The sequence below is a fragment of the Chamaea fasciata genome, unplaced genomic scaffold (assembly GCF_029207755.1).
Source record: "Chamaea fasciata isolate MVZ Bird 193981 ecotype frontalis unplaced genomic scaffold, bChaFas1.0.hap1 SCAF_1, whole genome shotgun sequence".
NCBI lineage: Eukaryota > Metazoa > Chordata > Aves > Passeriformes > Sylviidae > Chamaea > Chamaea fasciata.
This window is the reverse complement of record NW_027094086.1, coordinates 82,159,541-82,184,013: the sequence shown is the minus strand read 5'-3', so window position 1 is coordinate 82,184,013 and position 24,473 is coordinate 82,159,541. Positions and strand designations below refer to the sequence as shown.

Here is a 24,473-nt window from a genome sequence, read left to right as displayed (position 1 = left end):
GAAATGCTAACTGGGTACATGTAAGTTGATCAGTTACTTTACTTCAGTGTTGAGAAGGAATAAATAAAGATAGCAGTATTTTAAATTTTTTTTTTTTTAAATTGTGATGGCTATAAATCCCAGAAAAGCCTTTTTAATGGGTCAAGGCATTAGGTCCGCAAGCTCAATTAGTAATGCTACCATAACGCTGTAAAAATCTACAACAAAAATAAAACACCGTTAGCCGATTAGATTAAAAGCAACTATAAATACTAAGTATGTGTGTATATGGAACCAACTTTTGGATATGTCAACTGATGGATGTCAACCTTAATATTGACTTATTAAAGGACATTGACATGTTTTCTTGTTACAGAATACTAATACCTCATAAAAAAGCATTTGAAACATGAATTGACAGAGCACATGTTAGTAATAAAATACAGCTTTGTTCACACTCTATTTCCTTTTTTTATATTTAATTTTTTCATTGTGTTTCTCAAAATCTTAATTGTTTTGAAAAAAAACCAACCAGTTAAACTTGGAAAGTAACAGATATGATTTCAGTAACCAAATGCAGCATTTTAAAGAGGTTGCTCATAAAACAAATATAGACTCCCAAAAGTTCTAATAAGGAAATTTTCATTAATAAATCATTTTTTTCAAACTCATCCTTCATTTCTGATTGCAAGGTATTAGGGCAAAACAAGATGAAACAAAAGATAAGAAAATTGTTTCCTTCCCCCATTCCCACACCCTCAGTGATTCTGCAGTTCTGGGATTTGCTGCCTTTGTAGAAAACTCTTAGAAAAACTGTGGTATTAATGAACATGAACAAACTTTTTAGAGAGGTTCTGGGGAGGCTCAAAGAATGGGAACTCATTTATTTGTCATAAAGACGCAATATATCTGAAATCCCACTGCTGTAATACCATTTATGAAGCTACAAACTTCCATCTCAAGAGTTTACTAGAACACAGGAAAGTCAGCCTGTTATATTTGCTGTGTTTGTTCATGAGCACAAAGATCATATTTATCCACACCTAAGTGGAAGACCTACCTGAAGAAATGGGTATAGTTCATGTGAAGTTCAACCCTGTTTAAAGGACTAATTAAGGAAATCCTCAGTGTTGCATACAAGTATTTACCTGTGGGCAGAGGTGTAAGAAGACACCCGGACAAATTTGAAAGCATTCATGGTCCGCGACAGTGCAATGCAAGCCAGATTTGGTCCAGCTGTGGCGCAGACTTGTTAACAAAGAGGGACATTTAGCAGGGACAATGTTTCTTGCAGCTATATATTTGCCAGACACTGACTAGCTCCCATACAGACGATTCATATGCGAGTCTGTGCCTGCTCTGACGTGCTGTGCCCTTTGTCAGTGTCAGGGACTCATTAATACTGCTTCTCTCTTTGTCTAAACCCTTGTACTGCGTCCATCACAGAGGTGGCCAAGCATACTCCCTGGCTACAGACAGCTACAAGTGCTTTTGTGGCACTTGTGGGTTTAATTTGTCTATTTTGTACAAGCTGAGTGGTATTTTAACAGCCTTGTCTCAAAGCTTCAAGACTTGCATGTACATCCCTTTAAGTCATGTTACTGAGGACGAGCTGGTGAAGATTCTGTTTCCCTCTCTGTTCTTCTCCCTTGATTAATTGTGACAGCTGAAAGAAAGTGGCAGAAGGCCAAACAATCAAAGGGCATAGCAATAACAGTTCTGTTGCCCTGCAATTCACAAATTATTTCATTATCTTTCAACACTGCAATCAGGCAAATCCAATACTGCGCCAGCTGCCTGGGTTACACACATTCAGGTGGGTTTGATCTGATTAACATCCACTGTCCAGAAAACTTTTGCTAGTTCTAAGAGTAGACAAACCACTGGAAAATTTGATATTTTTTCTTCAAAGACCATGTCAATATACTTGACTGCAAAGAAATAATTTCTGTGCAAGCATTGCAGTCTGTTGGGTTTGAAAGATCTGAGTGCTCATGTTTTGCATCCGTTAAAAAATGGAATGCATTTTTCTACCTACTTTGTAAGCTGATTGTCAATGTACTTCAAAAAAGACAAGTGGAAAAATATGTTTCATGATGTTTTAAAATCATCTTCCTATGGGCATGCTGAGACTGACAGCTCTGAAGAAAAAGAAACATTCTTCATTTGAAATTAAATAGAATAACTTGGAATATCTGAAATTGTCAGGAGGCTTTTTGAAAGGATGTCCTTATGCACGTAACTGCAAGTCCATCTGTTGTTTTAATTTGTCTCTCTAATAATTCCCTGGAGTTCCACTTGGTTTGAATGTTAGAATAAACAGAAAAGAATCAAACCACACATTCTTTAAAGAAAATTTATCCAAAAATACAGTTCTGTGCATTAACTCTTGCCTGTGTCAGCCTCATTTCAAGTTTCACTGTTTTCATTAACATTTGCTGAGCATCTATTTAAAGAAAATGTATTCATTCCAAGAGTCAATGTGCCTTAAACAGAATTTTATACAGTTAAGAAGTTAAAAATAAGTGAAGTATGCAGCTTTTTAAAACAGATAGCTGTATAAACCATTTCACCTATTTGCACTTTTGGATGTTCCTAAATTGTCAATTTTTCACTAAACATGTATTTCAACTTTCCAAATAGTTGGAAAAAATAAAATAAAAGGCAATTTGTTTACTTGATTTCAAGTAATTTTTATTTGAATAAACAAAGAATAATACACTGCATATTAACAATATTGCTAGCACTGATGCATGATTCATCTTGCTGTGTACAAATTAGTGAAATGTGAAACTTACTGTACATTTTAAAAAAATATTATTAACTCTGCTTTAGTTCTGGAAACACTGAAGATCCAGGCCAGTTCTGTACTGATATAAAGGAAGGTTTCCAATTACACTTAAACAGTCATTAAAAGGACAGTATAAACTGATTCTTTAAATTACATGAACCGATGGTTTATATTATTCTGCTGCTGGAAATAAAATCAAATATTTGCTTCTAAACTACCAAATGCATAAAATGCAATGCCAAAAAAGGCAGTCTCCAAAATTTTTCATGTTTCTCCTCAAGCCTAAATTCTATTATTTGTGTAGATTAATCACATGTTTCAATCTGAAGCCAAATCCTGATCTTTGGGATTGATAAAAATGCATTGGAGCCAATATGCCTGAGGCTATTATACATACAAACCATATCTTGCATTAAGTATCATCTCCCTCTGTTAGAACTGACATTTGGAGTGAATATTTTGTAATTAGTTTCTAAAACTGTGTACTAGAACAGAACTCGTTATTTTTTCACATATTAAGGTCAATTATTTTTGTAACTGACTAGAAGAATCCTACAGAATTCAATGAAGGAAATGTCACTTTCACTCATATGTCCTATGGAATTTACTAGTACTTACTAATACATCATTGTAAGTCTTAAAATGGCTAAAAAAGAATAAAGTATAGTGAACTAGGCATCTTTGTTTATGTTTATTTTTATGTCCATTTTAAACCCAGGTTAATTTCTGGACAGTCATTCTGGATTTTACCTGCTGACTTCCACAAGTGATGCTGCATTTAGGTCAGTTTGAATTGTCATCCCCAGAGGGGTCTGCGTATGCTTGCTCAGTTTCACCCGATCATGGACATGCATTCCTGGACAAGGAAAGCATTCTTTAGGAAACTCGTAACATGTTACAGATTCTTAGGAGTGCCAGTGCTGTGACAGTTTCCATGATCTATTTCACAGTCAAATCTTCACCTGGGAGAAACTGGCATAAACTGCATAAGAAAGGACCGAAGAACACAGAAAGGAGGAGGGAAAAATAGGTCTCAGATTTGGTGTACTATTAAATCTGCTCAGTTACCTAAAACACACACTTCCATGGAGGCCATGGACAAAGTGATTCCCCTGTGCTTGCTAGAGAGCTTCCACATCTGTCTTCTCACCCAATACTCATAGCATCCCAATACTCATGGCAGGCTACCAGGGCCCACTGATAACCCTAAAGACGTTAACTACTAAAAAGTAGGCAAAAACCATGACCAACAGTCTAAAAAGTGGTTTTAGTAGCTCAGACTCCTTTAACCTGAATCTGAGAGGGAGACAGCTCAGTTAGTACACGAGCAGTGCTGGCAATGTCTCACAAATGTCCCACAGGACTAAGACAGAGGGTCACAGAAACTGCCTGAGACCAGCAGCTTCTTTTGATGCTGCAGCTATTTGGAAAGGTAATCCTAGGGAGTATCTTAGTATAAAGTGCAAGACAGGGAGAGAGTGTTACTATTTTTGCTTTACTTATCTTTCCAGTAATGCATACAGTCATGTCTGATTTTTGATATCTGTCTACTGAAGCCTTCCTAATTCAATGTCATGATGAGTAAAACACATCATTTCATACTGTTTTTACAATACTTTGCAACCTAAGCACCTCACTCACCAGCAGCTTTGTTCAAAACTGCATTAGTTTTACCATCCAGTATCACTACATTCCACTGACTGCTTAAATCAGCAGCTTATAAATGGATAATGTCCCTCTCCCAGCCTTCATGAGGTAAAACTGTTATAAAAACCCAGAACAGTGAAGTATGTCAAAACGGCAGGCAGTCCAGCCTGGCGTGCTTACTCCAGCAGAGATGCCAGAGCAAAGCCAGGCTGAATTTTGCTTTGAGAGGCACAGACAGCCTCTCTCTCTGCCAAGAAATGCCAAAAACTGCATACTGAAATTCAAGCACAAAATTTCATCTTGTCCACCTCCATCAGCCTTTGGTCACCTCCATTTGCAGCTATTAAAGAGATAAAGCTCTAAAATGATACTTAAAGTAGTACACTGCACACCACTAGGTGCCCAAACAAATACAGAAGAATTAACATTCAGTTTCCCAAGAGGAGTAATAATGATTTCTGAAGGCAAAAATGCGCTAATTGTGACTGTGACCAACATGGCTGCTTTAGGTTGTATGAGAAAATAAAAGAGGCTTATAGAGATGTGGAAAACACAACATGTAAAGCTGAATTAGTGAGGGGAAGAACGAAGAATTATGCTTCTTCTATTCCCCTTCAGAAGGGTTCAGCTCAGCTGCAGTCTGTAGGAGGTTTCACTGAACTGGAGCACCTCCTTAAAATATGCACGTTGCTCCTTGCTGCAGAGAAATAATCAGGGAGCACATGAGGGGAAGGCTGAATTTAAGTTCTACATTTTCTCTGCTTCCTTCTGAAGCTGCATGCTTATTTAGTGACTCTTATGGGCTGCTGTGACTAATGCCACAGTCAAGTATGCAAAGTTCTTCGAAGGCCTAAAACCAGCATGGATCCTGCTAAAAACACATAGATCTTTCCCTCTCTGGGAGTATGCAACATTCTGCATGTCCCTAAGGCAAATAACAGTCAGATTTTAACAGATGCAACATATTAATTTTAAAAATCACTGAAGTGTCTCTGGCTAGAGGGAGCCCAGCCTAATCACTAAAGCTTATTGCCTCAGGGAGGTCTGAAGATTCTAATTCCCTTATATTTCTGTATTAAGTATTTTAAAAATATATAAGCCCTAACCATGAGCAAAACAAATCTCTAAGTCACTCAAATATTCTCCCAGCGATGCAAAGTCCCCGCAGCCAGAAATATCCTTTGGTTGTTAGTTATGCCGCTATTAACTATGAAAACACCCTCTGAATAAGCAGTAGGTGGCAGACAGTTCTGACAGAAGAGACAAAAGCTTGCTATACATAGGCACTGCCATGTAAAAATCTTCAGCATGGTGCACGGACATTAAACTCCACCCAATTTCCCCACTGAAAATGTTTCTCTTTTGTTTTATTGGTTTCATTCATCAAGAATGTTTTGCCAGACTTTTATGTTCTTTTGGGACAAATTCTAGGACTCTTTCTGTTGCTGTGCTGATGGGAGCCCAGCAGACCAGTAAGTTATGCTGCATCATGCACAGAGAGTACTTAAAGGAAGTTTAAGGCCAAATAAACTTTGCAAATATCATCACTGGGTTTAAATTATATGCTTGGTGAATTCAGTTCTTTTTGCTGGATCTAATCTAAGGAGGATATTTTTTTGTTCATTCTCCTTCCTGAAGGATTCATTTGCCCCTGCTGCTTATTACTCATCAAAAGTCATCATTTTCTGTCTGTGACATCCGGATAGGCTGTTGCCATGGAAAAGATTATGAAGCTGAAAACAAACAAGCCGATTTGCATTAAGAAGAGAGTTTCAAAGAGTGTAACTTCTGTTCACAGAAGAACTTAAGACAAATTTGATCAGGTAGTGATAAGGTTACAGGAGAAAAAGAAAAGATTTACTTGAGAGACACCTATGTTTTTTTAAATAGGGTGATGATTGGTATTACAGAGCAAATTATAAAACCAAATTATTAAAACTATTCTTTTCAAGCCCTCTTTTCCTGAATGTTCTTCTCCAGTTTGTCTTTCTCTTCTACTGAGTTCTGAAATAACAGATTTCCTACTGGCCACATATCCAGCTGCTGTGGCTCTGCATAGCTCCATTAATTTCAGGGAAGCTGTACTGCTTTATCAAGCAAAAGATCTGAATCTCTCCTTCAGGACAGAAATAACATGGCATATCCAGAAAAGGAATCTCTGTGCAAAAAGGATCATTTGAGGGAAATCAGCCCTTGATGTACTAAGCGCAGTTGAGTGTAGCTAACAACTGCACTGCTTCATGGCATTTACAGGTGCCAAATAACAACTGTTAATTGATTGGAACATGAGATAAAAATGTTTATAATTAGGTCTAACAACATTCACACATCTTGATTTGAGATGAAAGCATTGTCTTACCTCTGAGCTCTCTTCTGGCTATATACAGCACCCCAGATGTCAGGCTTAGCCATAGAAAATTCTGCTGGGGTGAGGAGGGGAACAATTTATTTTCCCTTAATATAGGAATTGCGTGGGGATGCTTTGCTGTGTTCCTTTTTGTGCTTTTGTTAGTTGAGGGAAAAAAGAAAAAGTAATTAGCTTTGAAGTCTATCTGTAGAGCTGGAGTTCTCTGTTCTTTGATCTACCACAGGTTTTTCTTTCTGATACTTAGCATATCACTCAGGCCCAGAAAATCCAAGGAGTCCTCCAGAAGTCAAAAAGAGAGTGCTGGATCCTTCTGCCTCTAAAGTTCAGTGTTTCTGCAAGATGATTCTGGATAACTGTCTGTGTATTAGACAGTGGTGCCCGTATGGAGGAGTGGCTGCACCCAACTGTGTTTGATTGATAATATCTTGGAGTACCACACTTTTGTGGTGAAGGCTGGTCTCCAGCAGCACAGGCTGCTGCCTTAGTTGAAATCCTCCTTCTGGGAAAGTAATACCTGAACAGTTAGTTCATGAAGGGTGATGCCCAGGAAGATGCAGGTATCATGCTAATCTGCTTTTTCGGCCCGTGATTCTCTGAGGTTTCAAAAGGAGTTTGCAGAATTTCTTAATTCAGTCTTCATTTTTGTTGTGACTTTAGCTCATACCGTGGTGCAGTAATCAACCCTACCACTGATTTATTCATTCACAGAACACTAAAAAGTAATGAATTTCAAAACTAGGTGGCTTAATTATTTTATTTTCTCCCCCCTTTCCTTCATTATCTTTGTTCAATAAATCTAATATTCCTTGATGATAATATTAGAGCACGACACAACATTAATTTTCACAGCAGTTTCCCTATGAATATAATAAATTAGCTTATAATAGACTCAGAAAATCTTCATTTTAAATAGCGTATTACTACACATCTTAATGAATTTATCATTATATTACTGTTAATAAATTAACAAAGTGTTGAATTTGCTTGTTAAGCTTAAATAATAACCTTTATCTATACTGTTTACCTTATCTTTTAATGTTCTATAGTCTTGCATTTGTTCTAGCATTTGGGGGGGATCTTCCCAGAATGCTTGCCTTGTGAGGTCAGAGGTTGTATGTCTTTAGGAGGTTTTAATCTACACTCTGAAATTCTTTACTGATTATAAAGGAGACAGAAAATATATCCCCATATATTTATTGTTTCAACAAACAGAATAGTTTCGTGTTTTAATTAAATGGTGGAAAGCTGTAGATTCTGGGCCGACAGTTTTTGCCACTGAAATCAAGGACACAGTCAAGCAAATCAAAAGACAGGACATCCATGAACAAAGGGATTGAAACTCAAGAGCAGAAATTCCCCTTAGCCTTGAACCAGTACATAGTGCACATCTGTTGACAGGACCTGAGAGCTGCTTGACTCCTCATCTCTGCTGAGTCCACTCCCTCTTCAGAGCTGGAAAGCAGAGCATCACCTGTATCCAGTGATTTATGCTGCAGGCTGCCCCACAGCTGCATGTCCCAGAGTGTCTATTGGCACAAAATAACTGCGTTAGAAAAGGATAATCTTAATGTGTGTAAAATTAATGGCTGATTTTTCCCTACTTTTCATCAGTCAAGAGGAACATGGTCTTCAGTGCAGTCACATGGTAGCAAAACCATCTTTTACAGGTTGGGCTCAGTTTGGCTGACACTAGTAAAGAAAGCAGCCTATTCACATGTGTAAGGATTTTCAATAGGAAAAAAGGTATTTGCAGAACTAGCTAAATGTTTTTTAATATAACAAACATTTTACCTCTATGCAAGCTCATCCTAGTCCTGAAAGCTAGCCACTATCCAACATGACCCACAGTGAAAAGGGTGAAAAACTCCTGTAAGCTGAATTAAGGTGTCAAAGAGTGGGGTAGGAAGGGAAGTTAAGACTTTGAAGGTGTCTTTTTCTTCCTCCATTATGTCTACAATATTCTATTAAAAGTATGATAGAATGGTAGATAAAGATCTGCAATAAAATTCAAAGTGATTATTTGATCTGCTAATCACCTAATTAATGATTGCTCCCATCTTGCCAAAGCAAAGAAATACAGCCTTCATTATGCAAGATCTTAATTCCTCCACTGCTCGCAGTGACAATGCTGCTATTGCATTGCCTACCCCTAAGAGTGTGAATACATTGTCTACTCCTTCTACTAAAGTGAATGCAAGTAGGGATTTGACCTACTCATTTTTTAGCCTCTCATCTCCACAAGAGAGAGAAACAGAAAACCAGAAACCTAAAAATTGGATTGCTTCCGGAATATTTTTGCTATGCTTTATTTAAAGATGCTTTGAGTGTATTTTGCTGTGTACTGCTAAAGTTTTAATATTTGCCTGAATATTATACTTATTTATATTATATTTTTCACTTACAAGTGCTCCAGGCAAGAATTTAGCTCCATTTTTTTAGTTAGTCCTCTCATGAAGCATTAAAATTGCTAATGGTCTCTGTGTGCAGTCTATAACCACATCATCTACTTAATTTAAGTGGGAACAGCTGCAGATTGTTTTGGTTTGGTGCTAGTGTTTTCCAAAAAAATTGTGAGCATCATTAAAAGAAAAAAAAATAATCACATGAGAAAATTTTTAAAATCCTTTCTTCTTATATCTTAAACCCAAGTCAGTTTTCCAATAAGAAACAAAACCAATTTTTTGTTTAAAAACATACTCAAAATGAAAATTGTTGTCCTAAACATTTCACTCATTTGGGTTGAATGTATTTGAGAAATATAATGGGAACTCATGGAGTTTTTATCATCTGGAAACAACATTTTAAATACATAAAATTCAGTAATTTTAAGTAAAATTATATAAAACTCTAAAAAGGAGTTCTAAGTTGTTGGTCTTTTAGAAAACAGGTGGTTAGAGGGTAGGACTCAGAAAATAATTCTATTTTTGTATATTACTTTTGTGAACCCTATACAAAAATGCTCCAAATCACTCTGGCATTCTTATTTCTTAGAAGTTGCTGACAAATTGAAGGACTTGTGTAAAGAAGCCAGAAAGTTTAGTTTAGGTTTGGAGAAGTGCCTTACACTGAGAAACATAAAGATCTCAGTTTCCTTAGCTTACCAGAAAGAAGACTGTAAGGTGATTTGATTATAATACATAAATGTTTTAAATCAGGTGGAAAATGGGTTGGACAAAGCTGTCTGATCTAGGAGGAAAAGGCAAAACTAAAGCCAAGGGCTGGAATTCAGAGCCAAATTAAAATAAAATTATATGAAAAGAGAAAAAAAAATATAGCAAAAGGTAGAAAAAGATGACCGGGATTCTCCATCTCTTAACTCTAAATCAAAAAGGGATGCTCTTCCAGAAGGCAAGCTATAAGTAAGACAAATTGTTTTAAATACCAAATAGTTATTACAGTCAATATTGGCTTAACTGATTGAAAGTTTAAAGGCAGCAGTGTTCAGAAAATCAAACTTGTAGAAAGTGTGTTGGTTCTCAGCTAATAGAGTGTGTCTCACTGGCAGAGCAGAGAGCAAGACTGGACTGAAAGGTCCACTGAAGGCATTAGCCTGGGCTTTGTGCCAGTGTGCAGGGGCAGTGACAGAGATGGGGAAGGCAAAGGGCTTAGAAAGCACTGGGCTGCAGCTTGGCGCAAGATCCTTGGTCTCAGAGTTTCTTGGTCTCAGTCTCTACAGAAGACTGCCTGATGCTGCTAATTTGTGAAGGCAGTGCATAGTCGCTTTGCCTATAATAAAAGGGTTTAATAACATCAACATTCAGCACTTAAAATGAATTCCATCAGCATCCCTGTGGACAACACAAGGTTAAGTCCAGCAAGAAGTGGCACTTAAATTGCTATGTCATCAAAAATCTACTCTTGACTTCTGTTCCTCCAGGAATATCAGCTATCTGAAGTGAAGGCCTCTCCAAGCTCCTTGTGGATAACAAACACTGAGTAAATATGCAAATAGATAACAAGTGTTTTAAAGACCCTTCTTGTTTATCCTTTTCCCACCTTCCCCTCCAACTCTGCCAACCAAGAGGGAATCAGCAACACCCATGTGGATACGCTGTGTGCAGGGTTTTGGGCAGCTCACTCCCAGAGAAGAACATCAGGGCTGGCAGATCATAGAGATAATAGATACTTTCAATAGATGGAGGCAGGTCCTGAATAATACTGAGGCAAAATGAATAATTTTGCAAAGTTTACCAAGGGAATAAAGTGCTATGCCTAGCTGCATATGAGCCAGAGGAAGGGGAGACATGGAAGGTAAGGTTACTGAGTTTGCCTTTACAGGGAATTAGTTTAGATTTTATGCACACACACACTGACAAAACACACACATGTTTACAGAAAAATATTTTCAGCAACTAGTAAGAATTAATCACTTCCAAAGTTTTCATACAGAGGACTTTGATTAGACTGGAGGTAAAATAAAATGTAAATTATCTGAATGACATGGCATTCAAATCCAGATTCCCAACATTAAAGTGAACTGTTAGTCATTTCATACTGCAGAAATGGCTAAGAACAAACCAATCTTTTTAGATGTGAAAAGCCTTTTAGTACTTTAAAAGAAACCTTAATTTTTTTTCTCTAGCTAAAAAGCTCTGAGTTTCACGAGCAAAGATGATAGGAAACAACCCTACACTGCTCTTCCCTTCCCTGCTTACACCCCTTACAGAGGCTCTTTTAAGCCTTCCAGTGGTAAATGTTATCAATGCAAGAGAGAGTATGAGATCATGATTCCCAGTCCTCCAGAAACTGGAGACCCAGAGTTAATCATGTATTAGGTTAATGACATCTATTAAAGGGGTCTCACTGGCCCTGATATATACAGAGGGTAGTAAAAACCCAAGAACAAACTTTAACAATATGCAAGGACCTTTTTGATACTTGAACATATTTGTTATTAGCTCTAGATATCAGCATTTATATTAGACATTCCTAAGGCTTGAGAACTAAAATGAACAGCAAAAATGATAAGAAGGACTTTTTTCTTTTCCATCAAAGCTTAGAAACTGTGTGACACAGAAACCTTTCTCTAAGCGTACCAAAAAAGAAAAAAAATAAATAAAATTGACACCTTCTACATGCCTTGTTGTGGTGAACAATGTTGCTATTATGCCAAAATATCAAAAGTAGTTGTGGTGGTTTGACTATGGCTGGATACCAAGTGCCCAATAAAGCCACTCTATCCCTCCCCTCCACAGCTGAACAGAGAAGAGAAAATACAATGGAAAGCTCCTGGGCTGAGACAGGGAGAGGTAGAGATCACTTACTGATTACTGTTGTAGACAAAGCAGGGAAATTTGTTTAATTTATTGCCAATTTAATCCAAGTAGAGTAATGACAATTAAAAAAACCTAAGACTTAAAACTCCCATCCCTCAGTCTTGTTTGGGCCCAACTTCATTCCAAATTTCCTCTACCTCCTCCCCACCAGTGGCACAGGGGGACAGGAAAAAGGGGATGTGGTTGGTTCATCACATCACATTGTTTCTGATGCTTCTTCCTCCTCTTCACTCTTCCCCTGATCCACCTTGGAGTCCCTCCCAGAGACAGTCCTCTATAAATATCTCCAACATGAGCCTTTCCCACAGGCTGCAAAAAAAGGGCTTTGTAATATACATGTATACATATACATACAAATAGTATCTCTAATATTTACATAATACTATCTATCTATCTATCTATCTATCTATCTATCTATCTATCTATCTATCTAATAAATACAGTTTTATGTATACAGTGAGTGCACTACATTTATATTAGTGAAGAGGAAACCACTCATTACCATATATAGGGTTTTGAATGTGCTAAATACAGCACAGCTTGTTGAGTCCACTTTAATTTTGGCTAAGTACCATCCCAATTTTTGAAAATAACTTAAACATGTGTCTCACTGCTCTCACAAAATCAGAGTTTTGCAAAAGAATTAGATACAGTCTAGTATCATATCTGACGTGACGCAGATGAAGATCTTGCCAATTCTCTTTAGAATGAGTAATTAATTCATGTATGAAAATGTCTAATTCTTCTGATTAGAGCTAATTGCTTAGCATGCCTTCCCTCATCAAACACTTATCAGATACCAAGTATCTCGGTGATGTCATAGTTTTTGTAGACAGATCAGATCTAGATCTACATCTGTAGTCTTTCCCCCTTCCTCTCCCTCAGTCCTTGACAGAAGTCTTATGTTTGCTGAAGACCTCTTAGAACTACTTTTCCCTCTGAAACAGAAATAGCCGAGAGTCTTCGGAGGATGACAACAAAAGAACAACAAAGGAAAATGTTTTTCAAGATGCAGTGCATTTCCATGTGGATCTATACCTGTATTTTTATTTCACAGAGAGAGATATTCAAACCCTGTTACTATTTCACTGTTGTTTTTTAAATGCAAATTTGATAGAAACTTTTCATTTTTCAGACAGAAGAGAAACCTTTGCTTTTCAGTTACCTTTTAGAAGAGCTTGATTTTGATAAGTTTGTTTTATTGTTTTCCCACGGGTTTTAGATAAACTGTGTTTCATTTTGCTGTTTGATGTATCTAGGATGTGACAATGTCATTTCTGGACAGTGTTACTGAAAAAAAAAAGATTTTAGAGAAAATTTGTATTAGTCCCACTTTTTGCAGAGTTTTGGCCCAGTTTTGGCTGTGCCATATCATGAACACCTAAATCTCACTACTGGGATGTTAAAGAGAGAAAACAGCAGCTGTATTCCTCCGTACAGTACCATAACCACTACCACAAGTTACAAGTTACAATTCAGCCACATGGGGTTTTTTGACTGACTAATAAATTGCTTTTATAATACATCAAATACTTCCCATAATTGCTGGATCTGAAAATTTAGGGAGAGAAGACCACTTTTTCACTAAGGCCTTCATTACTCTTCCTTTCACTTGCAGTAAAATCAGGAATTATTTATAAAAAATAAATTATCTGAAAACAGAATCACTTGAACTTACACCATCTTTAAAGTCATGCCCTTAAGATGCTCATTTCTCCTCTGCCTTGCACCACTGCATAGTGCAAACAGAACTGGCTCAGAAATAGGAGGTACATGAGCTACAGAAATACCATCATATCTGGGCTACAGGTTTCTCTACAGCCAGTGTATCACCTTCCTGCCCAGAAGATATCTGAGACTTGTGCAATCAATGCTAAAATAGCCTAGAAAAGGTACAAATTATTTAAGCCCTATAATAATTATTTATAATTTATCTATGAAGTCAGTTCATAAGAAACAAAACTTTCATGACATCTAGGTATTTCTTCATACTTTTCATTCAGATGTGTCATAACAAAATTTTACAAATCATCCAGAGTACATACATGCACCTATGATGCTTAAAAACAAGAGAAAATTGATAGGTCTTAATAAATTTTATGTGTGACTTACTAATGACACTGAATATCTACAAGAAAACAAATCTTGTAATCAGTTCTCCTAGGAAAGCAGCTCTAAGTTAGCATTGCATGAAATAAGACTTGCTTATATTGTAATAGATAAAGCTGTGAAAAATATTCCCTTTAATTTAAAACCAGGCATCTCAGTTTTTAAAAAATGCTTTTGGCACTAAATTTTGCACATTCAAAAAATTCAAATCTATGATCTAATTTTTCATTTAATGATAGAGGGAAGCTGGAATTCAGGCAAAACACTGATATACACTGACATACTGTTTGAATACAACAAAGTGTAGTGTATAAATTAGACAAACCTCTCAGGACAAGAATTCAATTTCACCTCTTGTGTTGAGAATCATTGCAATTACTCAAATGATTAAAGATATACATGACTTTAAAGACTTCAGTAAATCAGGGATTTAATACTTCAAAATCCCAGCATCGAATCAGGTAGCACAAATATGGTCATTATTAAGGCGGAAGGTATTTTTCTGGTCTCCTGTTTTCTTCTCTTCTATTGGGTAACATCACATCAGGTGGTTCTGCTTGGTGAACTTAGAATTACAACACTAGAACATGAATTCAATTTATTGGAATTCGTGGAGCCCCTGTGAAAAACTAAATCAATACCAAATCAACTTAAAAATCTCAGTTGTCTATGGATCAATCTCCTGGCTAAAAGAAATTAAAGCAGAGAGAAAAAAAAACAAACCACCACAGGAACCATGAAGTCTGAAGTGTACTGAAATTATGAATAAGTTCTCCATAAATCCAGGCTCACATTTCATAATACAACAGCTTACAAAAACTCATGACTTTTATTAAGCACAGTCCTTATGCCTCTGGTAGTGCAAGTAACACTTGCTATAGGTATTATGGACAAAATAAAACAAATATAGTAAGTATAAGGCTTTTTGTATTGGAAGGCATTATTGGTATTTTCCACTTTAAATGAGCTTTCCAGTGAAAGCCAAGAAAACATTCCGCTTTTAAGCCTGAAACATAGGCAGATAGAGAAACTCCATCCATAAAAATCTTCTAAGCAGAAAAAACGCTCTCTAAATAAACAAACAATAACTCAGTACTGACAGACAACATAACAAGGGACAACAGCCATAAATTGCAACTTGGAAGGTACAGATTGAACAACAGCAAAACTTATTCCACCATGACACTAGTAATTACTGGAACAAGTTGTCCTAGGAGACAGGCTTTTTTCGTCTTGGTCATGTAATTAATGATGACCTGTGGAATATATTTTTAATCTCTGGAGGGTGGGTAAGATACAGAAAGGCTAGGTGAGGGGAAATCTGGTAAACATCCTTTAAGAGCAATAAAGAAAAAAGGATGACTCAGTCTTGATTCCAATTTCCATTCAAATACTCACATGATTTAAAAACACCTGGGAAAAAAAGAGACATGAATGACATGCTGTGCATACATAAGCAGATTAGATCAAACTAATTTATTTTCCTTCTCTGTCGGAGAAATAGGTTTTGTGGATATATGAAATGGGCTTTTACACATCTTAGCTTTAGTGGAGGATTTACCTCGAATGTCATTTTTGTTGGCCAACTCAGGAATTATGAAAAGGTCTAGAGAGGTTGCACAGGCATTTAGGAAATCTTTCTCAAACTAGCTACCAACAACTTAATGCTAAAACTGAGGGTATCATTCCAGCACTACTCCTTAGTTATGGTATCAATCTATGCAATCAATAAAAACTTGATGAATGAACATAGCATATGCTTATCAAACACTATTTATGGCACCGGAATGGGAGGGACACATTATACAGTGAAAATACCAAATTCAAAAAGATCCCGGCAAATTAGATATCTGATTTTCAGGGTAAAGTGAGATTATAATTCAAGAAGCAAGGAAAAATCAATTGTAAAGGAATTATAGAAAGATTATCACAACAGAATTATAAAAATTACACAGTGCCTCCCCATAAACAGTGTCATGCTATTGCAGCACTGGGTAAAGACCTCATATACTGGGAGGCATTGGCAGGCATGCAGCCTGTCAGATACAGAATATAGCCCTTCAGACTTATCCACCCTTGGAATGGCCTCAAGACATTCTCTCTACAAATATACTTCAATGACAGCTATAACCAATTGGGAAGGTCAGGAGGTCAACAAGAGGACTCAAATGTTTAAGAATTTAAAGACAGGTTAAAGAAACTAGTGTTTGTTTTATCCTATTCGAGGGGAGGAGTGGAGGGAAAGCCAGGTTGAAGAAGCGTTGAAATAGTGCTGTTAAAATATTAAAAAATATATTGTGCTCTTCATCTTTACAATAGGTTCATCATGCTCATGAGTGTTATAAGTGGAAATAACAAACTTGAAGTGGTCCATGGAAGTTTCCTGTTATTCTGCAGAGAAGACTTTGTAAAGGTAAGAATGTAAAAATACAAGAGGCTGCCTGCAGAAACTATGGAGTCTCCATTATTAGGAAACATCTGAGGGCAAAACAGGCAAGCATCCATCAGGACAGACACAGAATAAGAAGATGAACTTAACCTTTCCAGTCATATGATGACACAAAAAATCAAACTGTTAAGAAGAAACCCAAGGAATAGACATCAAAACTGGAGTTCTTGAGAAATTTGGAGAGCAAACTATGGAAGGCATCAGGTTTCTTTGAATGTCAGAGTAACCAGGTTCTGTTTGAGTGTTCCTAAGGATGAATGGACAGGCACAGGGAATTAAACTTAGGGGGAAATACATAGGACAACAAATGGGGGAGAAAATTTGCACTGAATTAGAAAATGGCTGACATAAGGTTAAGAACAGACTCTTGTCTATTGTTTTATGAGAAGTATAAACTCGACAGAAGAACAGAGGACTGAAAAATATGAGAAACATATCTAAAGATGTGTTTTTCTTAAGAAAAATAAGATAGCTACCAAATTATATTATATATAATATTTATAATATATATATGTATATATTATATAAATCTTCAATATCCATATTGGCCTCCTCAAGAGAAACTTGTTAAATTGTTCAAGTTGCTCTCAGGCTGAGAAATTAATGCTCATTCCCTTTTCACTGAATAAGGCAAGAACTCATACATGCATCAAAACAAGTGGGGAAGAGCATACAATATTTTCTTCTTGCTACTGAGAGGGGAAAGTCCAGGAAAAATAGCCAAGAGACTACTGTCTATCCCTTGATGACGTTACAAAGACCTACTATTAAAAAAAGACAAAACTTAAATACACACCCAAATCCCAGAAAGCACTCCAGTGGCTTGGAAAACATAATTTCCTCATATTGCAGTTTGTTCTGTGTTTGGTAACAGTTTTATAGAAAACAATCCCTTATGGACAGTATAAAGGGATATTACCTGAAGGAGCAAGAAAAGAAGACAGTGAAGTATTTTTGGTAGCTCAGACAGGGAGAAATGAGAATGGAGAACGGAGAAAAAATATAATAAGATAGAAATGTAAGGGACAGAAGACAAAAAACAAAAACAAAAACAAAACCAACAACAATAACAAGAAAACAAAAAGCCAACCAACCAGGCAAAAAAACCCCAAAAAACCAAAAATCCCCCAAAAAACAAAACAAAATAAAAAAAAAAAAACAAAACAAAACAAAAAAAAAACCACAAAAAACCCCTAATTAATTGCCAGTAATAGAAGCAATAGAAGAGGGACAAAAGAGGACTCAATAAAAATGCACAGTATTTGAAGGCCAGTGCTGACCATTCACTTCCAAATAAGACCAGTTATAAGGAAGCAATGAAGAAATTCCTTTGAGTGTAAATTCAGTTTCCTAACTTACCATCTCATTTAGATAAACCAGTATGAAGTGAGTGTTAACCTCCCGTTTCAGTGAAAAAGACAATCATGAGCTAAGATCTCAGTCAGTTTCTCAGATTCTAAGAATTGCTTTTACCAGTGTTGCCAGAACTGGAGACCAATATTCTTTTCCTTTAGTGTCTGAAATCCACAAGTGTTGATGTGTACAAAAAGAAAAAGCTTCTTTGGCCCAAGCCTACCAGTGTAAAAAGTTCTCCATCTTTATTTATGGGAGGACAGTGTTAGATGAAATTGACCATAAACTACTCATTGCTGTTGCCAAAAAAGGTCTGACAAACACTCCCACTGAGAAAAGAGAGTGCTTTTTCTTTGCTACAAATATATGATTTGCAAATTGAAAGCAAACCTGGAAAGATTTGTGGCTGCAGGCTCGCCCTCCAGGGCATTTCGGCAAAACAAAACAGCTGAACAAAGTCCAGAACTAAATTAAATGCACGTAAGTCTGAGGAAACAGAAACATGTACACATCAACCACCAACTGTCCAATCTCAGATAAAAAACAAATGACAATTGTCAGAGCTATGGCTAAGAATGCAGAGAGTAATGAAGGCTGTGATCACAGTCCTATTATCAATCTGAAGGACAACAGCTGGCAGTAAATGAGGTTTGATCTAAGGGTGCAGGACGGCAGTTCCTGAAGGGATAAAGTCTAAAGACCTAGAGGAACAGAAGCTGTTTCTTCCTCATTGAGACAGACCAAAAGTTCATTTAAACTCTGTCTAAAAATCGTCACTCCCAAACCTGCAATAATATAGGGAGTCATGAAGCCATAGGCTGTAACCAAAGCATTATGTTTGTTTCCAGCCTATTATTTCTATTAATCTTTAATGTAGATATTGCATTTTCATATTAGTCATACTTTTCAACTTACCTTATACATTGAGTTCTGTTTGGTTATTTTTTTAAAGGTGATAATGTCAAGTCTGATGGCTTCTTTTGTTACCCCTAACCCCTTGCACTGGGAAAGTCTGTGAATAACCATTCCTCATGCGGCAGTGTATCAGCTTTCAGCTGGTGCTCCTCTTTTCTCTTGTGAAGTTAAATAGTCTACTCAATTTGTCTCACACCTCTCACCATCTCTGCTGCTCTTATCTTGTATTTTTTTTCTATTAGCTTCTTTTCAAGGTGGGATAACAAGAATGCCATACTGTGCTCGAGAAACATCATTATTTATACAGCTGTATACTGCTTTAAGTTCTGCTTGCTGCTCCTTTACTAGTTGAAAGGAATCCATGTGCTTTCCATGGCTGTCTTTGAGCACTGACCAGCCCTCATTCCTGCATAATGACAATTCACTCAAATGCCACCACTAAGGATACAGAATTCTTCACATTTACTCATTTACTTTGTGTGAAATCAGTTTATAAATAATAATAATAGAAAAAGGAATGTAAACCAAAAAACAAGATAGACAAAAAGAAACTCTTCCTCCTCCCTTGTTCACCAAAAAACTACTGCAGAGGTCTCAAACTGAAGAAATTGAGCTTTGGATCAATTGCGAAATATAACTGAAAAAACCAAATATCACGGAAATGGTGTTGATATCTTCAGACCAAAGATCCCTAAAGTAAAATATATTTGTATTTTAGACAGAAACAATCCCATCTCAAAACAAAAAGAGCCCTTAGATCATTACTTGAACTCTCCCACCATAACTTTACTGGAAAATTGTATATCTGGATGAGTATTTTGTCCTACAAAATCCTATTTCCATAGAAAATGCAGTTTCTGACAGTGGATGTTAGTTTGGTGAGGACAGTGAGAACTCAGGCCTTTAAAGTTCTCCTTATTTCAAGTAGGTTCACCCATGAACAGTCTGCTGAAGTCTCTTAACATGGCATAAACATGTTTGTTTCATGGCTTGTTCCCAGAGTAAGTAACTTTAATTATTTTGCTATTAGGGGCCTTGTATCTCAGTCACATTTTCATATTCTGTTTTCCTACCATATATTTAGAAGGTACAATTTTTCATTGTACTTGGATTTCCTTTTTTTTTTTTTTTTTCCCCTCCTCCTAACAATAATCCAAAGCCTGTTCTATAGGCAGGAAAATACAATGTGGTCCCCTCAGAATTATGGTCTTCATACTTAGGGGTAATAAGAAAAGACATGTGCCTTATTTTTCAGACAACAAAAATAGAGTCATAGGTTACCTAAATTCTTAAGATTAAAGAAGGTTAGCAGAAAAAATGAGCTTAAAATCTGTTCATCAGAAAAGACAATGGAGTCAGATGTCAGCTGTAATAATGAATATTCTGATTTCTAAGTTCTGTAGTCTTTGCTAGGGTCAGGGTAATTGCAATACCTTGGTTTAATTCCAATGTGTAATATGAACACATCTCCCTCTTAGTGCATCAGCCATATTGTTGCAACAAATCTCAGTGTGTAAAATACATTCTAGATCCTGCAAGCAATGCAAAGTTACCTCTGCTGTGAACTTGTGACTTTACACAACCAACAGGAGAGATGAGTGGCATGCTCTCATCTCCTCAAAGAATAAGTCACTTACAAAATAAGCAAATTAAAAAAGGACCTAAGGACCCTTCAAAGGCACAATTTTAGTGCACCAACTGCAGGAAAATATAATTTCAGAGAAAGGTACAAAATAGCTGAAGGGTTTAGAGACACATAATAGCCCTGCAAATTTTCAAAATGAATAAAAAATGTTTTTCTGTACCTCCCACACAGTGTTTTTGTTAATGGCTTGTTGAATCTGTTTGAATTCCACATTTTGCACAATTTAATAGAATCTTCTCATGGAAAAGACAGACACCATCTAGAAACTACAGAAAAAAGTAATTGCATTAAAAATATAAACTAATATTATATTGATAACTCTAAGTCAAACAGATGAGAAATTATCTCCCTATTTTAAATAATCAACAAACTGTGCAGCTTTTTCATATCAAAGTTATAATTTTTGTCCACTTCCACATAATTTTTGAACTTATATCTTCAGAAGATGTAGTTTAGCCTTCACACTTGCCAAGTTTTTTCTGCGTCTTTACAAGTTACTCAAGGCTACAAGATGCTGAAAAATTAGTAGGGTGATATTCTTTGTCTGCCACAGACATCTCTAGTGAAGTGATCAACAATTAAAAAAAAAAAGTAGCATTATATTGTGTAACAGTGCACATATGGTCAAGTAATACCCTGTGCTTAAATCACCACTGCAGCACTCAGTATACACATACCTCCTAATCTCTGGTGCAGGTTCTTTAGTTGGCTCCCACCAGTTCTTTCCCAGCTACACTGATACAGCAAAAGATTTAGAAACGAGACCTCAGAACTCATGGCTGCTAGAGGAAACATACAGAAACATTGTTAAAACAATCTCTAAATATTTGAACAAGTTAGAAAACTGTTTTACACCAAGTTAACTGCAGATCACAGCATCAGAAACTGCTGTGTGCTAATGGTTGGCAGGTAAATGATTCCCCAGCCTGATTTAGTCTGTTTCACTGTGCATTTATTCCCCAGGATATCAAATTACCTCAGGGACTACTTATCAATATACAGCTGCTAATCAAAGCACTTGCTCAACACCTGAGATACGTTGCTCATACAGAAATATTTTGAACCCTTGGAGATAAAATAACCTTTCAATAATATAATAATAATAATGGTCTTTAAGTACAACCTTCTATTATGGATTCACTCTAAAATTATTTAAGCAGTTTTGATAACATAGAAGGCTTAAAGTAGTCTTTCATGTTCAATACTGAAAAAATACATACACTGTGATGCCATTTGAAAGTGAAAGTTCTGGTAGATTTTATATTGTCTTTAGGTAGTTTTACATCCTTTTTATTATCACCATCATAAACACCAAATTATAGTTAAGTACAACAGTATGTTATTTTCCACTAAATGTTTACCTTATTTTCCAAAATTTTTATAGGAAAAAACATTTCCTTCATAATCTCCACAAAGGACTCAGGGTAGATAAAGAGAGTACTTGTTGCATACAATTTAGATAAATACTGTTCAAAATACGAAAGAATTAATGTGTTGGACAGAAATGGGTTATCGGTGACTTTGAGGCTACATTCTCTATCCAAATCCTTTCCTTCTCAACTTTATCAGACGCTTGAGTGCCACGGAGGCCCATTGTACTAGGAAGCATTAAACAGAATGAAGGCCTGTGCTCCAGAAGCATGGGTACATACACTGAAACATTTTATAACCAGAGTATTTCAGGTCTGTTGACCCTTGCAGGAGAACAAGTCTGAAGTAAATCAATTAATTACAGAAGAAAACACCATTACTTCCTGATTTCCTACAAATGGAATCTGCTTTAAAATACCATAAATAACACACTTTCCATTAAAGAAACATATAAAATATGTGAATAAAAAGAAAAAAACCCGCAACTGACAAATGTTGTGTGGAAGAAAATACCTTTAAAATGCAGTCAAAACACAATGGAAAACCTGTCTGAGAACTTTTACTTGCACTGAAACTTCAGAAGTAAGTTATACTAGTCTCTTATCATGGATTTGTGCAGCAGAGACAATAAACACTGTGGTACATTATATTTTACTTTTCAAGTGCTACAGTTACAAAAAAAAATATTATTATCTCAAGATCAACATTTCCTCAACATTTACATGACTACAATGAGGCTGTCAGTAGATGGTTCATGTGGATAAGCCATACTACTCTTCACAGTAAAGTATTTGCTTTGCTCTTTTTGTAAGCTTATATTAAAAAAATATCAGTAACACGACACAATAGTAATAAAAAATAACAGAAGAAATAAAAATCTTCACCATAGAATATCTGGAGTTTCACTTGATAGAAAAACCATGCAGATGGAAGAATGAATCTGTAAATTGCACTTTAATTTTAGGCAAAATTGTGATAGAAAGAAAAAGATTGTTCAGCATTAGGTAATTTGACACTAGGCTGTGTATAATTTTCCTACTTATCTTGGCAGAGAAAGCTGAATTAAAAATGCAATTAATAATATTAGTGAAATACATTTTTCTTCTAAAAACAATTGTATTATATTTGCTTACAAATATGTTAAAACTTTTCAGTCTCTTTCAGCAATTCTATGATACAGTGTTAAGTATTCAGTGCAAAGAAGTAATTGCTATTTAGAGAGAATATTTTTTGTATGTGGCAGACCATCATCCCTTTTGTAGGGCTGTAATAAGAGTCAAGGTGAAATTACAGTTTGAAAAAATACCACAAAGTCACATTATGTGTTTGCATGAATTCAAAAAGCACAACTGTCTCACCTGGAATTCTTATTTTGGTTTTTTGCTTTATTGTTTCTTTTGCGGGTTTTTTGTGTGTTGTGCTTTGGTCCCTTAAATCAGTATCTGAAGTGCTGCCCTTTTGTGTACTCTTGATCAGCCCCTTTGATCACTGTAATGCGAATTCAGAGCATTGTATTTTCTTTAGGGATTCCACATTAGCATAAATGAGTGCACAAATTGCCCAGTAGGGTCTTATCCATAAGATACTGTGCACCTGTAATTTCTCTTCCCTTCATTGGAGCTCAGGAAGGTGTTCAATAGTCCATTCAGAGCTTCAGTACACTTATGAGATCCAGCTAATTTTTTGGCTGGTCACAGCTTGCTGTACTTTAAAATAACAGGAGTCTCACAGCATCCTGCTGAAACTGGATGCCAGAACTGAAACTAGGATGTTCAGCTTTCACAGTCCCAGTCTCATACTACCCCAGATTCTGCAAGGAACAATACCTATGCATGCAATTATCTTCGTGTTTCAGCAAAGAATGGAAACCAAAATATCAATTCAGATACCTCCTGCACTTTGAGGACATTAAAATGTTTGCCATCTGCCAGGACAGTAAGAAACTGAGTACCAAATCAAACACCTAAGTATAACCAAATGGATTGTGTTTGCTGCAACAGCATAGTTACAGCCTGTGGTCCAGATTCTCATCCTGGATAGACAGAAAATACAAAACTGCTGAAAATGTTCATCAGTGAAAAATCAATACCCTGGGAAATGGAAGGCAACCAATTTCTTTCTCATTATGTGTTCATTTCTTAATTTGCAAGGGATAAGTTCTGTCTTCTTTGTAAAACCTTGCTGGAAATAACAAGATTTGCACAGGTACAAATGAGGGCAAGGTGTGTCTAATTATTTTATGCTTTGAAATTAAAAAAGGAATTACTGCTAGATTGCTGTGACCCCTCATTTTGCATAACTACCAGCCTATCATCCTTTTGTTTAAGAGAGATTTTTTCCTTTCATTGTAAGCACTCATCATTGACTTGCAGACAGTTGACTAGAAATGCATCATTTTCATTCTAGAGGGGAACTCTGAACTCTCTCAACTTATGTGCCGCTTGGAAAAATATAAGGAGAATTAGAGATGTACATTCCCTTTAGCGTGGTTTATTTTTCCAAGGGCAGTTACTTTTTTCTTTAGTTCAGGAGGATAATAAAGCCTCAGAAGACACAGGTCATCTGTGATG

The 24,473-nt window shown here is 36.3% G+C and overlaps 1 long non-coding RNA gene across 1 annotated transcript; it reads right to left on the bottom strand.

The window, feature by feature from the left end:
• Positions 1-12,139: 12,139 nt before the first annotated feature.
• Positions 12,140-21,468, bottom strand: LOC136302734 (uncharacterized). The gene is made up of 4 exons (XR_010724126.1): positions 21,210-21,468; positions 20,693-20,798; positions 13,227-13,351; positions 12,140-12,370 (listed from the first exon to the last, which is right to left on the bottom strand). It is a non-coding gene; the product is annotated as an uncharacterized lncRNA (long non-coding RNA).
• Between the last annotated feature and the right edge of the window lie 3,005 nt (positions 21,469-24,473).